Raw genomic sequence first — 13,709 nt, 5'->3', positions numbered from 1 at the left:
TAAAGGCATGAAGGAACAGGATAAATTTAAATGTGCAATCTGTTTCTAGGCTCCTCCTACCTTTTTACCTTACCCCCAACCAGAATTTTCCAAAGGTCCAAACAATTTAACTGGTTCCCCTCACCTCAGCCATGCCCCAAGTGCCCTCTGAACCCCAAACTATCATTCCTTTTTCTCTCCATGAAAATTCCCTTAATGTTTAGCATTAAAGCTTGCATGGAGAATCTTTAATCAGTATAATTTTAGGCAATGTAGGAGAAATATTGGACTCAAGGTCTGAGGGCTTCCAGCTTTGTATGAAAAAGACATAGGTCTCCCATTGCATCAGGGCAAAGTCTCCCCACTGGATCCAGATGCCTCCAGCTGAGAGTGAGCCTGGAGACTTAGTACAGCCCCTTCTCACTTAAATCCAATTCACTTGTATATCATGGACACCTCTCCCTGATGTCAGGGTCCTCTTCAAGAAGGAAGCACAAACAACAACCATGGAAAGGAAAAGAAGTTATGCTAGGTAAAAAGATGAAAACTGGATAATTGGTTGTTCTCAGGTTCCTCTAAGGCAGAAATTCTTAACTAGGGATTGACTTTAAATATAAATATATAGATAGATAGATAGAGAGATAGATAACTGGATTTCAATGTAATTGATTTTATTTGTAATTCTATGTATTTTTATTTTATATATTTAAAAATATTAATCTGAGAAGGGGTCCATAGGCATGATAAACACATGAAAAAGGTTAAGAATTTCTGTTGATAATACCAATTACTAGCATTTTTGTAAATTTTTTTAAAGATTTGCAAAGTATTTTACAAATATCATCTCATTGATCCTCACAACAACTCCAGGAAATAGATGCTATTATTATCCTCATTTTATAGATGAGGAAATTGAAGCAGAAAAAGGTTGGGTAACTTGCCCATTATCAGTGTCTGATGAGGTAATTTAACTCCTCCTGAACTCCTGACTCTAGAGCTAGTAAAGACTTAGAGACCCAGATAGTCAAGCATGCTTATTTCTCCATCCTGGACTTATGAGAAGCCCTTAGCTTTGGTATTTGGCCATCTCCAAATGCTGGAAGTCAGGGCAGCTTTAACCCAGGTTTTGCTAAAGGCAGAGTAGCTGTCTCTACTCAACTATAAAAGTTGTCAATCTATTAAAAGATCTCATTGGGGCAGCCTTGATTTCAAGCTCAAGGGAGAAAGTGGAATAGTGACCAATTCTTCCAGATCCCTCTCTCCCTTTGGGGTTGATGAACTGCCTAGATGGGGAGATTAAAAGGAAAAAATAGCCTATGGCTCCCAGATCCTGGAACAGTTAAGTTAGAGATACTCCCTAATGGGAAAAAATAAATCCTAAATCCCTCAAACCATAAACCTTCAGAGACTTTAGCTTCTTGCTTTTCTCAGTTCCACCATACCTTCCCTTTTCCTAACCCCAGGGATTTATTGCTTAATGTTAATTTTATGTAGCCAATAAAAGTAATTTATAATTTACACCAAGTGGTCAAGTAGTACAATGATTACTATTATATGTCTCATTATTAACTTTGTTTTATGTGTTTATAATATATAATATATTACATATATTAATGTATTACAATACAGTATAATAATACTATAGTATAATATAGTCTATTTTATTATAATATAATATAGAAGTCTTTTAGGCAAATATATATTGGGCATTTAAAACAACATGGCCAGCTCATTGGAATTTTATTCTCAGCAGAACTTGGACAAGGAAAGCAATCACACAGAGGTCAGAAGAAGTAATACAAGATACTGAAAATCTGTCTGAAGAATTTAGGAATGGATTGGAAAACAGGAGATCCTAGTATTTTGTGCTCACATCAAAAAAGGCACTGTGCTCAATGAGAAAACAGAATTATAGCAGCTCAAAAGAAATGTGAGGTTTGCAAATTTAGAGCCATTTCCACCCCAAATGTTCATATAATCTATTTGTACCCAATTTGTGGTAGAGCCTTCCAAACTTATATTGGTCTGATCAGCCACAGTTGATATATCTTGACCCTCAACATAGTGATGCCATTTTGGTCCTCTTTGAGAATGACAGACAACAACCAACTGGTTTAATATAGTATTTTATTTTAAGACATTATTTTTATTTGATTATAACAGAGTAATAAAATGAAACCATATTCATCTATTATTAGACTTCATTGTTTCTAAATACCATCATCCTGGAAAATAGTGTGATACTGTAAGAAGGCTACTTAGATCAAGACCACATCAAGGTTCACATTTCATCTCTGGTACTATCACCTGAGAGATCTTGGGAAAGTTACTCAACCTTCCTTATTCACAATTTCTTTATCTATAAAATGGAGGCATTCCAGCAAATGCCTTTTGAGATCCATTTCCATTCTAGATCTTCACAACTTTAAAAAAAAAAAAAAAATTAGAGGGAACATTGCCATTGAATTAAAATGAGAATTGTTATAACTTGAATTCCAATCTCATGTCAGACATTTACTAGCTTTGTGACTCTGGCTAAATCTCTATCTGAGTTTCCTTACCTGTTAAATGAAGATAATAATAGTACTTATCACAGTGTTGTTGTGATAATCAAATGAGTTAATATTTGGAAAGGATTTAGCATACTGTCTGGAATATAGTTGGTGCTTAATAAATGATTGTTTCCTTCCTATCTTCCCTGTGTGGAAAAAAAAGTGACTAAGTAGGTAGGAACAGAGATGAGATATGGAAGAATTATTGTGCTTAATGTCTCTGTGATTCTTCATTTAATAAACATTCAGTTCCTACTGTATTCACAGCTAGGAAAATTAAGAAATTAACATAACATGTACTCTCTGTCCTCATGGAGTATATAGTCTAGAACAGAAGAACTATAAAATATTTCTTTCTTGCCATCATCCCCCTTCTCCTCCTCACTCAAAACTTGGATTGGGATTGGCCCCCAGAACTACTCTGGGCACTCATAGGTAAACTTTGACCAGAATCAAGCCTCTACTTCACTTCCTCATCTAATGTCTTCTCCTATCAAAACACAGAACCCTTGAGGGCAGGAATTGTCTTGCTTGCTTATATTTTATTCCCAGAGTTTAGAACATTGCCTGATACATAGTAAGCATTTAATAAACTCTTTATATGTCTATCCATCTATTTATGTATGTCTGACTTTCTATTACATTTAAAACTTTTTATTTCTGTATGCATATATATATTTGTATATAACTAAATCTTACACACACACACAATGTCCCAAAAGTCTTGGTAGAGTTTTAAGCTTTAATAAATGGTACAAACTAATAAATTTTTTTGAAATGTATATTATTTAAAATGTTTAAATATTGAAGTGTTTCTTACAATAATTCAACATAACCACCATCTTGTGCTATATATACATTAATCCAGTTGGTTTTTTTATTTTTGTGAAAACTTTCCTTAGCTACTGCTCAGTGACTGAAAGGATTACATCTGAAATCCTAATCTTAAAATCAAAGAATATCAAAGAATAAGGTTTTACTCCAGAAAAAGAGATGACATGAGGAAATATACATAATAAAATTTTACATATATATGTATATATAAGTATATTTATGTATATTTATAGATATTTATGTATATGTATGTGTGTATATGCATGTATACACATACATATATCCCTATTTAATTGTAGTCGTCTCGAGGGTGGGGTGGGGAGAAATAAAGTAAAACAAGTAGAGAGAATAAAACATGTAGAGAGAATAAAACATGTAGAGAACAACAACAACCAAAAAAAACCTGGAAGAAAGCAAAGAAAAGCTGAGTAACTTTGAAAACAATGTAGAATATTTATTATGTAGGTTTTCTTGAAATGAAAATTTATTGTTTTATACTGAATCTTCTCCTGTATTCTGCTGTGTACATGGAAATATTCTTTTTTTTCTTTTCTCATTTTGTATTTAAATTTAAAATGAATAAAAATTATTTTAAAAAAGAACAAGGTTTTGATACATAAGGAAAGTTTAATAGTGATAGATGAAATAACTGACATGGCCAATAAAGAGGACCTCTAACCAATCAACAAACATGACAAAGCATTATATAGAAATTGCCACATATGCAATCAATGCATGTTAAAATGAAAATATATTGTTTAAAATTCACAAAACCCAATAAGTACAAAATAAATTTAAGCGGTCAAACTTTCAAATAATTTTTTATTATTTATAACATTTATACTTCTCAAGTTATATAATCACATCACAAGCTCAAGATTATGGATCTAGGCTTGGAAAGGCCTTTAGTACAATCCTTACATTTTAGAGATAAAGAAAAGTAGGGCCAGAGCAGGAAAGTTCTTTTAGAGATAAAGAAAAGGAGGGCCAGAGCAGGAAAGTTCTTTTAGAGATAAAGAAAAGGAGGACCAAAGCAGGTAAGTTCTTAGTTCAAGATCACAGAGTATGAGTGTTGGAAGATAGAAATGGATGTTGCCAGGTCCCTATATTCAATACATGCATCCAATAACCACTTGAAACTGCCTAATACAAAACGCTGGGTCAATGGATGGTTAATTTAGACAGATAGATATAGTTCAATAGAGAGGTGATAGACAGATGATAGACTGATAGAAAGATAAGTGACAAAAATGTATAAACAGATGAGAGAGCGAACGATTATAGACAATGATAAAAAGGTAGGTGACAGACAAATGAGATGGTAGCTGAGGACTGATCGTCAGACAGACAGACAAACAGATGGATGATCCCCTTGTACACCTCTGGCTGAGAGCTGTCAAACTAGCAGATTAAGTAAATTGCCCAACCTTACTCAGGCAGGACCTGAATCCAGATTCTCCTGGCTACAAGATCAGCACTCCAGCTCCTTTGCCAGGTGGCTTCTCAGACACAATCACAGCTGCTTTTCAGCCCCTCGAACTTGACATCTATAATTCTTTGGCTTTGCAGAATAACCTGAACTCTTCTACATTGTGTCGGGGAGGGGAAAAAAGGTTTGAAATTTCAGCTGGGGCCAGACTTCCTGGAGTTCCATCATGTTCCCAGAATAGCTGTGTTTCCACCAGCTTTCACCTGATACCGCTGCTGAGGCTTGGAGGGAAGAGGATGGATCCAGCCTCACCAATTGGGCCAAGTAGCTTCTGGAGCAGCTGAAGCTGGAAACCCTGGGAATCCAGACCCCCAGAGGTGAGTGTCAACCCCCGGACTTGCCTCCCCGCTTTGTCTCCATTGTATTATTGCACCCTGTGGGTTCAAATCTGAGATCAGGGTGTTAGAGGTAGGACGTTTCTCAAAACCGTGTATGGTGTGATGTCCACTGCCCCCAAACCATCCAGAAAGCTGGCTCTGAGCAGAATGATGTCATCAAATGACTGCTTTAGGGGAATGGCAAGACCAGAAAGGATATGACTACTGTAGACGTGGCCCCTGAAGAACTGAATATTACAGACTTAAGGATTGTTAGGAGACAGAAGCAGGGGGAGGGAGGAAAGAGCTCTATATTATTGCAGTAATATAGTCTTACTTTGGCACTGTCCTGTCTTGAGATTGAGTCCATCTCCAGTCTCCATTAAGCCAAAGAAGGAAGAACTGGAGTGAGCAACCATATGGTTATTCCTATGAGCCAGAAATCAGGTTTGTACCACAAATTTGTATAATGAAAGAACACCAGACGAGGAACATGAAAACCTGAGCTCCACTAGTGATCAACTAACCATGTCACTATCAATATGATACTGGAAAGTTAAGTGTGTGATTTTTTGGATCTTGGTGTCTTCATCTATAAAAAGAAAATAATAATAATGTATGTGCATATATGTATATATTTATACACATATACATATGCCATATATGTGCATGTGCACACACACACATCAGCTAAGGTGGTGCAGTGAATAGAGTGGCTAGCTTGAAGTCAGGAATACTCATTTTTTTTTAGCTTAAATCTGGCCTCAGATACTTTCTAGCTGTATATGTATCTCACCTTATTTGCCTCAGTTTCCTATCTGGAAAATGAACTGTAGAAGGAAATTGCAAATCACTCCAGTATCTTTGCCAAGAAAATTCCAAATGGGGTCAGAAGAGCAAGATACAACCGAAAACAACTGAATAGCAATATATACACTGCTGTGAAAAAGCACTTAAAAATATGAGATAATTATAATCAGTGCAACAACTGCCTCTTTTAGTTTCTGTAACTAAGGAGCTGGGGGCATAGACAAGAGATCCAGGGCCCTACACCTACACCAATTACTCAAGCTTGTCTGCCTAGGGATGAAGTTTTGTTGTAGGCCTGGTTTAGCTCCATCCCACACTCACATTGCTTCCCCTATTCCCCAAACAGTTTTTAGCAATCCCTGAAATATCTAATCAAGTTAGTTCTGCTCTCCAATCTAGAGTAACCGAAACACATCACAGGATTTAGAGTCTAAAAAGTTGTTCAGTCATTTCAATGGTATATGACTCATCATGACCCCATTTGGGGATTTTCTTGGCAAAGATACTAGAGTGGTTTGCCATTTTCTTCTCCAGGTCACTTTACAGATTAGGAAGCTAAGGCAAATCAGGTGAAATTATTTAAGAGGGTCACACAGCTAGGAAGCATCTGAAGCCACATTCGAACTCAGAAAGTGAGTTTTCCCAACTCTAGACCTGGCACTTTGTGCACAAGGCACCATCTAGCTGCCCTTGTGCTAACACCCTTATTTTGCACATGAAACCCCCCCAAAATTATTTTTCCCTAAATTTTAGCACATCTGGGATTTGAACTCAACAAATCTAAATCCAAATCAAATGCTGATTCTACTCTACAGAACTCACCTTCTTTCTACATCTTAGAAAAATCTAGCACTCTATCTACTTCTAAGTCAAAATCTTTTTGGTTTTTGGGGCAATTGGGGTTAAGTGGTTTGCCTAAGGTCACACAGCTGGTAATTGGTAAGTATTTGAGGTCAGATTTGAACCAACAATGTGTTTCTTTACTGAATGACTATTACCTGTCTGATGTCAAGGTCCTCTTCCAGAAGGAATGTGTAAAGTAAATGTGTGTTATAGTGAATATGAATTCATTACAGACTCAAATCCAGGCTCTGAGACTTACTTAGTTGTGTGACCCTGGGCAAGTCAATTAGCTTATCTGTAAAATGGTAATAGCATATATCTTAGAGGACTGTTGGGAAAAAATAAACACTCTCCAAAAGCCTCAAAATGCTAGGTAAATTATAGTTCTTATCATTATTGTCCTACCTCCTTCACCAGTTGGTTGGTTGTAAGAAAAGTGCTTTGTAAATCTAAAAATTCTACATAATTGTGAGTTATTATTATAATATAAGGATGAGAAAAGTATGAGACAGAATTCTTGCCTTTCAGAGATTTAAAGTCTAATTGAAGAGACAAGTTACATACACATGAAAATAAAACTATTGTCTTCTCCTTTGCTCCATATTCAATTGTCAAGTATTACTAAATTTATCCATTTTGTATCCCTCTTCCCCTCTCCTTTCTTCCAAAACCATTCTAGTTCAAGTCCTCTCTCATAATTGCCTTCCTTCTAATCCAACCTATATACTGCTGCCGGCTTAATTTTCCTAAAAGGACAATTTGTATGATTCCATGCTTGCCCACCTCTTCCTCCCCGAAGGCCCAAAAATCTTCCCTGGCTTCCTATTGTGAATTAAGTAAAAATTCCTCAGCCTGGCAACCAAGGTTCTCCAAGATCTGATTCCAACCTGTCTGACTTTTGGCTTCCAATCCACTCTCTCTCCTAGCAAACTATTCCCTCCTCCTGAATAGCTTTTGATTACACTATTCCCCCACCCTGAATGCCCCACCCCCACATCAACACCTGCTATATAATCCTATTCATCTGTCAGTACAAATCCAACCCCCCTGGACTCATGGGATCACAGGACAGAAGCTAGAAGGGATCTTATGGATCTCATCTAGTTCCACCCTCATATTTTACAAATTAGATAATTGAAGCCCAGAGCAATTAATTGACCTCTCCATAGTCCCTCATGCACTATCAGAGATACTGCTCTTTGATCTCAATTATACTGCCTCTCCCACATACTAGATTCAAGAAAAATTATTTATTTTTATTTTAATAGTATTTTATTTTTCCATATACAGGCAAATATAGTTTTCAACATTCATCTTTGCAAAACATTGTGTTCCAAAATTGTTTCCCTCTCACTCCCCTCTCCCTTCCCCAAAACAGCCAGCAATCTGATGTAGGTCTAAACATATTTTGATATTCCTGCATTAAAAAAAATAAAAAATCAGATCAAAAAGAAAAGAAAAAAAAACACAGGAAGTGGGGAGGAGGGGGACAAGCAAGCAACAAAAAAAGTGAAAATACTATGCTTTGATGTTCATAGTTCTCTCTCTGAAGATGGTACTTTCCATCACAAGTTTATTGAAATTGCCACCTGATTGTTGAAAAGAGCCAAGTCCATCACAACTGATCATCACACAATTAAAGAAACATTTATTAAATTACTCCTATACATAGGGGATATAAAGCTGATTCAAAGGTCAGGAAGATCAACATCATACATTAGTTATGTGATTCTGGAAAAGCAGATTGCTTTAGGGAAGATTATCAATCTCAGGTTCTATCAGCAATTGGTAAAGGAAGTTTCTCACTAGCAATTTCCAAATCACAAGACCTGTTCCCACCCCTCCCCCACAATGGAAAAGCAAATTCGAACATGTTACCTATTTAATAGGTACCTATAGAGCAGATTAAAAAAGAATTTTAGAGGGGACAGAACAAGCAACTGGGTAGACTCTGATGGAACAGGGTACTAGAACAAGTCTTGAAGGAAGCCAAGGCACTTTCCCTGAGCTTTAGGAGACAGGGGGGAAAAAAAAAAAAGCACTAAATGAAACCCATACTAACAAAAGCATAAAAAACAACCAGAATCATAGCTGAGACTTAAGAGAGGACTGATGTTATCTCATTCTATTTTCACAGAACCCTGATAGATGCTATTGTTATCCTGTTTTACAATTGAGGAAAAGGAGGCATAAAAGGAATGGGAAACTTTGCCCTGAGTCATCCAGCTAATAAGCATAGTCAGAGGTCAGATTTGGACTCCTTCTTCCTGATTCCGGATCCAGCACTCTACCTACTGTGCCTGCCTAGCTGCCTCCAAGGAGAGGTGGAATGTCTTGTGTGAGGGATAGCAAGTAAGCCAGTATGACCGGAACATATTGTACAGTAAGCCTGGAAAAGGAGACTTGAGCCAGATTGTGACAGGCTTTAAATGCCAAACAGAGGAGTTTATATAATCCAGAAGCAATAAGGGGGCCCTTGGAGTTTATTGAGTAGATGGTTGACTTGGATCTTAGGAAAATCACTTGGTTTGTGGGTAAAAGTTGAATTAGAGTGAGGAGAGACTCTAGGGAGAGGGGACAATTAAGATTTTGTTGTATTAGGCCAGGCAAAAGGAAGAGCAGATCTAAATCAGAAAGTATATATATGAGAGACTTGGAGATAGAAATGACAGATTGTATTATACTAAAGAGTAATACTTTTATTTAGTTGTTTCAGTCATGTCTGATTTTTCATGACCCTGTTTAGAGTTTTCTAGGCAGAAATTCCTTCTCTGGCTCATTTTCCAATGAAACTGAGGTGAATAGGGTTAAGTGACTTGTCCATGGTAAATGAACTGAAGCCTTATCTGAACTCAGAAAGAGTTTCCTGACTTCAGGATCGGTATCTATCCACTTTACCATCGAGGGATGTTCAAAGAGAGTTTAAGAGGAAAGATAATCATTCTGTTTTAGACATGTTGAGTTTGAGATGCCTGTGGAAAACCAGTTAGAAATGTCCACCCACCTATTGGTAGCTGGTAATGGAATCCTGGAGCTTGGGAGACTAATTAGATATACAGATCATCTGTATGGAGATATTACCTCTTGAGAGTGGATAAGATTATCATGTGAGAAAGTTAAAAGGGAAAAGAGAAGAGGAGTAAGAAAGAGCATTGAGAGGCACCCACAGTTAGTGAGTGTGACATAGCTGATGATTCAGCAATGGAGAGTGTGAAGGAATGATCAGATTACTAGGAGAAGCAAGAAAGCATACTGTCACTAAAATCCAGAAAGAAGAGAGTGTTTAAAAGGAGAAGTTGGTCAACAGTGGCAAATGTTGAGAGGGTGAACTGGATGAGGATTGAGAAAAGGCCACTTAATTCAGTAACTCAGATTCCGGTAACTTTGTAGAGTATAGTTTTAGCTGAAGGATGAGGTAAGAAGTCAGACTTTGTGCTGTTTAAAGGGGATGAGAGAACTAACAAATTTAATTTTTTTTCAAAGAATTTAGTTAAGAAAGGGAGGAGAGATATAGAATGATAATTAAAAGGAGATGAAGGGATCCAAGGAAGTTGTTTTAAGAATGGCTGATTCAAGGCTGTAGAAAGGAGGGAAGGGAATAATAGATAGATAGACTGAAGTTTAGAAGTGGACAGATCATAATGGAATGACCTGTTGGTTAAGAGAGGAGGGAATATAGACAGGATCAACATGTAGAGGTACTGGGTCTTGGAAAAGAAAGAAAAAGGCCACCTCTTCATGTGAGACAGAGATGAAGGAGGAAGTAGAGGGGGTTAATATCATAGGTATATGAGATGAGAAGTGAAGAAGGGGAAATTCAAAGTGAATAATCTTCATTTTTCTTTAAGTGAAGAATTGAGTAGGAGTCTTGAGAGTTGAAGAAAAGATTTAGAAGAGCCATGTTTGTGAGTGGAATAGAGAAATTTAGGGGGAATAGAAAGATTGTCTTTCTGCAGGGAAGATCTACTTGAGATGTATTGGCATATGTGAATGGGAACAAAGGAGACAGAGGATAGAAGTAATCTAAAGCTGAAGTTTGGTAAAATGTGAGTGACAATAGGGAAGGATGCACAAGATTTAAGAGTAAAGGAAATGGAAAAATTTACAGGAACTGATGCTGAGCAAAACAAGTATAACCAGGAATGCATTGTACACGGTAACAGCAAGTTTGTGCAGTGCTCAACTATGAAGACTGGTTCTTCTCAGCAATTCAGTGATCCAAGGCAATGCCAATAAACTGTGGATAGAAAACCATCTGCACCTAGAGAGAGAACTATGGAGAATGGATATAAATCAACACATGTTATACATATTCTTTTTTCCCTTTTTTCTTCTGCTATTTTTCTTCTCTTGTGGTTTTTCCCTTTTGTTCTGATTTTTCTCTCCCAACATGATTCACAAAGAAATGTGTATTTAAAAAAATTAATGTACATGTATAACAGAAAAATATAGAAATGATTTTTTTTAAGGAGTACAGAAAAGTATAGCCTGAGTCAGTGTGATTGCCTAGGAAGGTGCAAGATTACAGTGGTTTAAAAAAAATAGATTTAGGAGTAAAATATAAGGAGAGATGGAATGATAAAATATTATCATTGGATAAAAGAATTTCTGAGTTTGTGGAGATGAACACTTATGGGTATCAAAATATTTGAAGATACCTACTAAAGCTCAGCAAACAGTCTAGCCCTTGAGCTTGGCCTAACAACAATCTGTGAGGCTCTGAATGATCTCACCTTCTGGAAAGTGTATTGCTTTGACCAGAACCAGGTATTCACTGAGAGATTTGTGATTTTCCTATTATTCAATTCCTGCTTAGATTTATTAGAGCTTCCACTATTTCCCAAGGACCCAAGAATCATCTATCACATCTCTTGACATGCTAACAATTCTTTTCTTGTAGTTGCCAAGTAAACCAAAGCAGATACTGTACTCCTGTTCTCACCAAGCTAATTCTGATTCTATACCCCACTGAACAATCACAAGACTCAATGATCTGGAAGATGATTAGCTTAAAGAATGTTCTCATAAGACCTAGAAATGTTGTCTTTTTCCTACATGAACTTGCTGTTACTCAAGACCTAAGAATGATTGTGTCATGGTCCAGCCTACTTGTGGTTTTTTAGGTATATACTCCTGCCTTTGCCACAGCATATTAAGCTCTCCTTCTCAGGAGATGGGAGATTCAGCTTGCAAGTGTTTTCCTTACTCTAAAATTAATTAAACCTCTGTTTACTCCCTGGTTCTTCTGTCCCTGGCTTGCTCTGTTCAGTTCTGGCCATGATGACAAGATCAAGTGTATGATCAGGGGGTAGCTGGAGTTGAATATGTATCTGAGAAAACATCATATTTGTTGAAGCCTCCTATTTTAAGACCACAGGTTGAAATGGAGAAGGAGAGCAGTCAGACACTGAATTCAGAGAAAGTCCTGGAGATTGGTAGATAATAACTGCTAGGATGATCTAGATATGGTAATAAATATGGATAAAGGAGGAGATGATGAGTGGTGGTAGTAAAAGAGCCTAGATGTGACAATGGGAAGCAAGAAGTATTTTGGTGTTCCCAAAAAAGAATAGAAAAAGTTGTACCTTTTCTAAAAAGGACTGGCAGGGATACAAATGCTGGACTGAGGAGTACCAAATCTCATGAGTGCCAGAAAATGGAAGAAACAAAAAGCACTTTATTCATTATAAAATGGAAGTTGCAGAGAACACAGTGGTAGAAACACTGGAGATCTGGAATGGAATAGTAACTGGGGGAAAGATTCCAGGAAATAGGCATGAAGGAATATTTCTGCCTTTTACCTACTCTATCATTCTACCTCAATCACATGCATGAGATACATCATTAATTTTGCCATCACAAATAAGTGTTCCCCTTTAATATTTAAAGACCTCTGAAATTTTAATGGAAATGATGTTAGATTTCTTGTTATATTCTTGGGCTCAAAGATCACTGCAGATGTTGACTACGGCCATGAAATTGAAAAGACACTTGTTCCTTGGAAGGAAATCCATGGTTAATCTGGACAGCATACTAAAAAGCAGAGACATCACCTTGCTGACAAAGTTCTGAATAATCAAAGCTATGGTTTTCCCAGTAGCAATGGATGGCTGTGAGAGTTGGATTATAAGGAAAGCTGAGTGGACAGAATCAACATTTTGGAATCATACTGCTGGAGGAGACTTTTAGGTGTCCTTTGGACAGAAAGGAGATCAAATTAATCAATATTTAAAGAAATGAATTCAAACCAACAGATGGAAGATCAAAATTGAAGCTGAAACTTAAATATTTTGACCACATAATGAGAAACCAAGACTCATTGGGAAAGTCCCTCATGAAGGCAAAAGGAGATAGCAAAGGATGAGATGGGTAGATAGTACATGAATGTGGTCAGACTTTGAGAGATAGTGAAGGACAGAAGGTCCTAACATGCTACGGTCCGTGGGGTCACAAAGAGTTGGACATGACTGTACAACAAAATCTTTTATCAATCCATCTCTTTCTATGCTTTACTCTTAAAACTGTTCTTTGTCCTCACTGGGACAACAATGCTGGCACCCCTCAGTTTTTCCCCAGGCTATATTAGTACTCTTAAATCCCTTAGCAGAAGGGTAGGGAACCTCATTATTTGCATAATCAACCACAAGCTATGATGAGGTGAAAGCTAGGTACAACAATCTCCCACTGCCTGAATTCCACAAATTGATAATTTTATATGGCCAAGAATGATGTTTTATATATATAATCCCAAGAATGACATTTATGTATATATGTATGAATATATATAAAAATGGCCCTTATCAGAAAAAAGCTTCCCCAAGCTTGCTTTAGCACCTTCTTGGAGGAATTAGGGGAATGGAATATTCTTTGATAATTTTATTTTTG

At 36.9% G+C, this 13,709-nt stretch overlaps 1 protein-coding gene across 1 annotated transcript in view; it reads left to right on the top strand.

Moving 5' to 3' along the window:
- The first annotated feature begins 5,071 nt into the window (after positions 1–5,071).
- The window catches only part of GPRC5C (G protein-coupled receptor class C group 5 member C), a 40,188-nt gene continuing 31,550 nt past the window's right edge, over positions 5,072–13,709 (top strand). Inside the window, exon 1 of the mRNA XM_051995172.1 lies at positions 5,072–5,171. The gene's annotated coding sequence lies outside the window, so the exon portion shown is untranslated. The remainder of the gene's footprint in view (positions 5,172–13,709) is intronic.

The sequence above is a fragment of the Antechinus flavipes genome, chromosome 4 (genome assembly GCF_016432865.1).
Source record: "Antechinus flavipes isolate AdamAnt ecotype Samford, QLD, Australia chromosome 4, AdamAnt_v2, whole genome shotgun sequence".
NCBI lineage: Eukaryota > Metazoa > Chordata > Mammalia > Dasyuromorphia > Dasyuridae > Antechinus > Antechinus flavipes.
The sequence above is the reverse complement of the archived record's forward strand: the minus strand, read 5'-3'. Positions and strand labels throughout refer to the sequence as shown.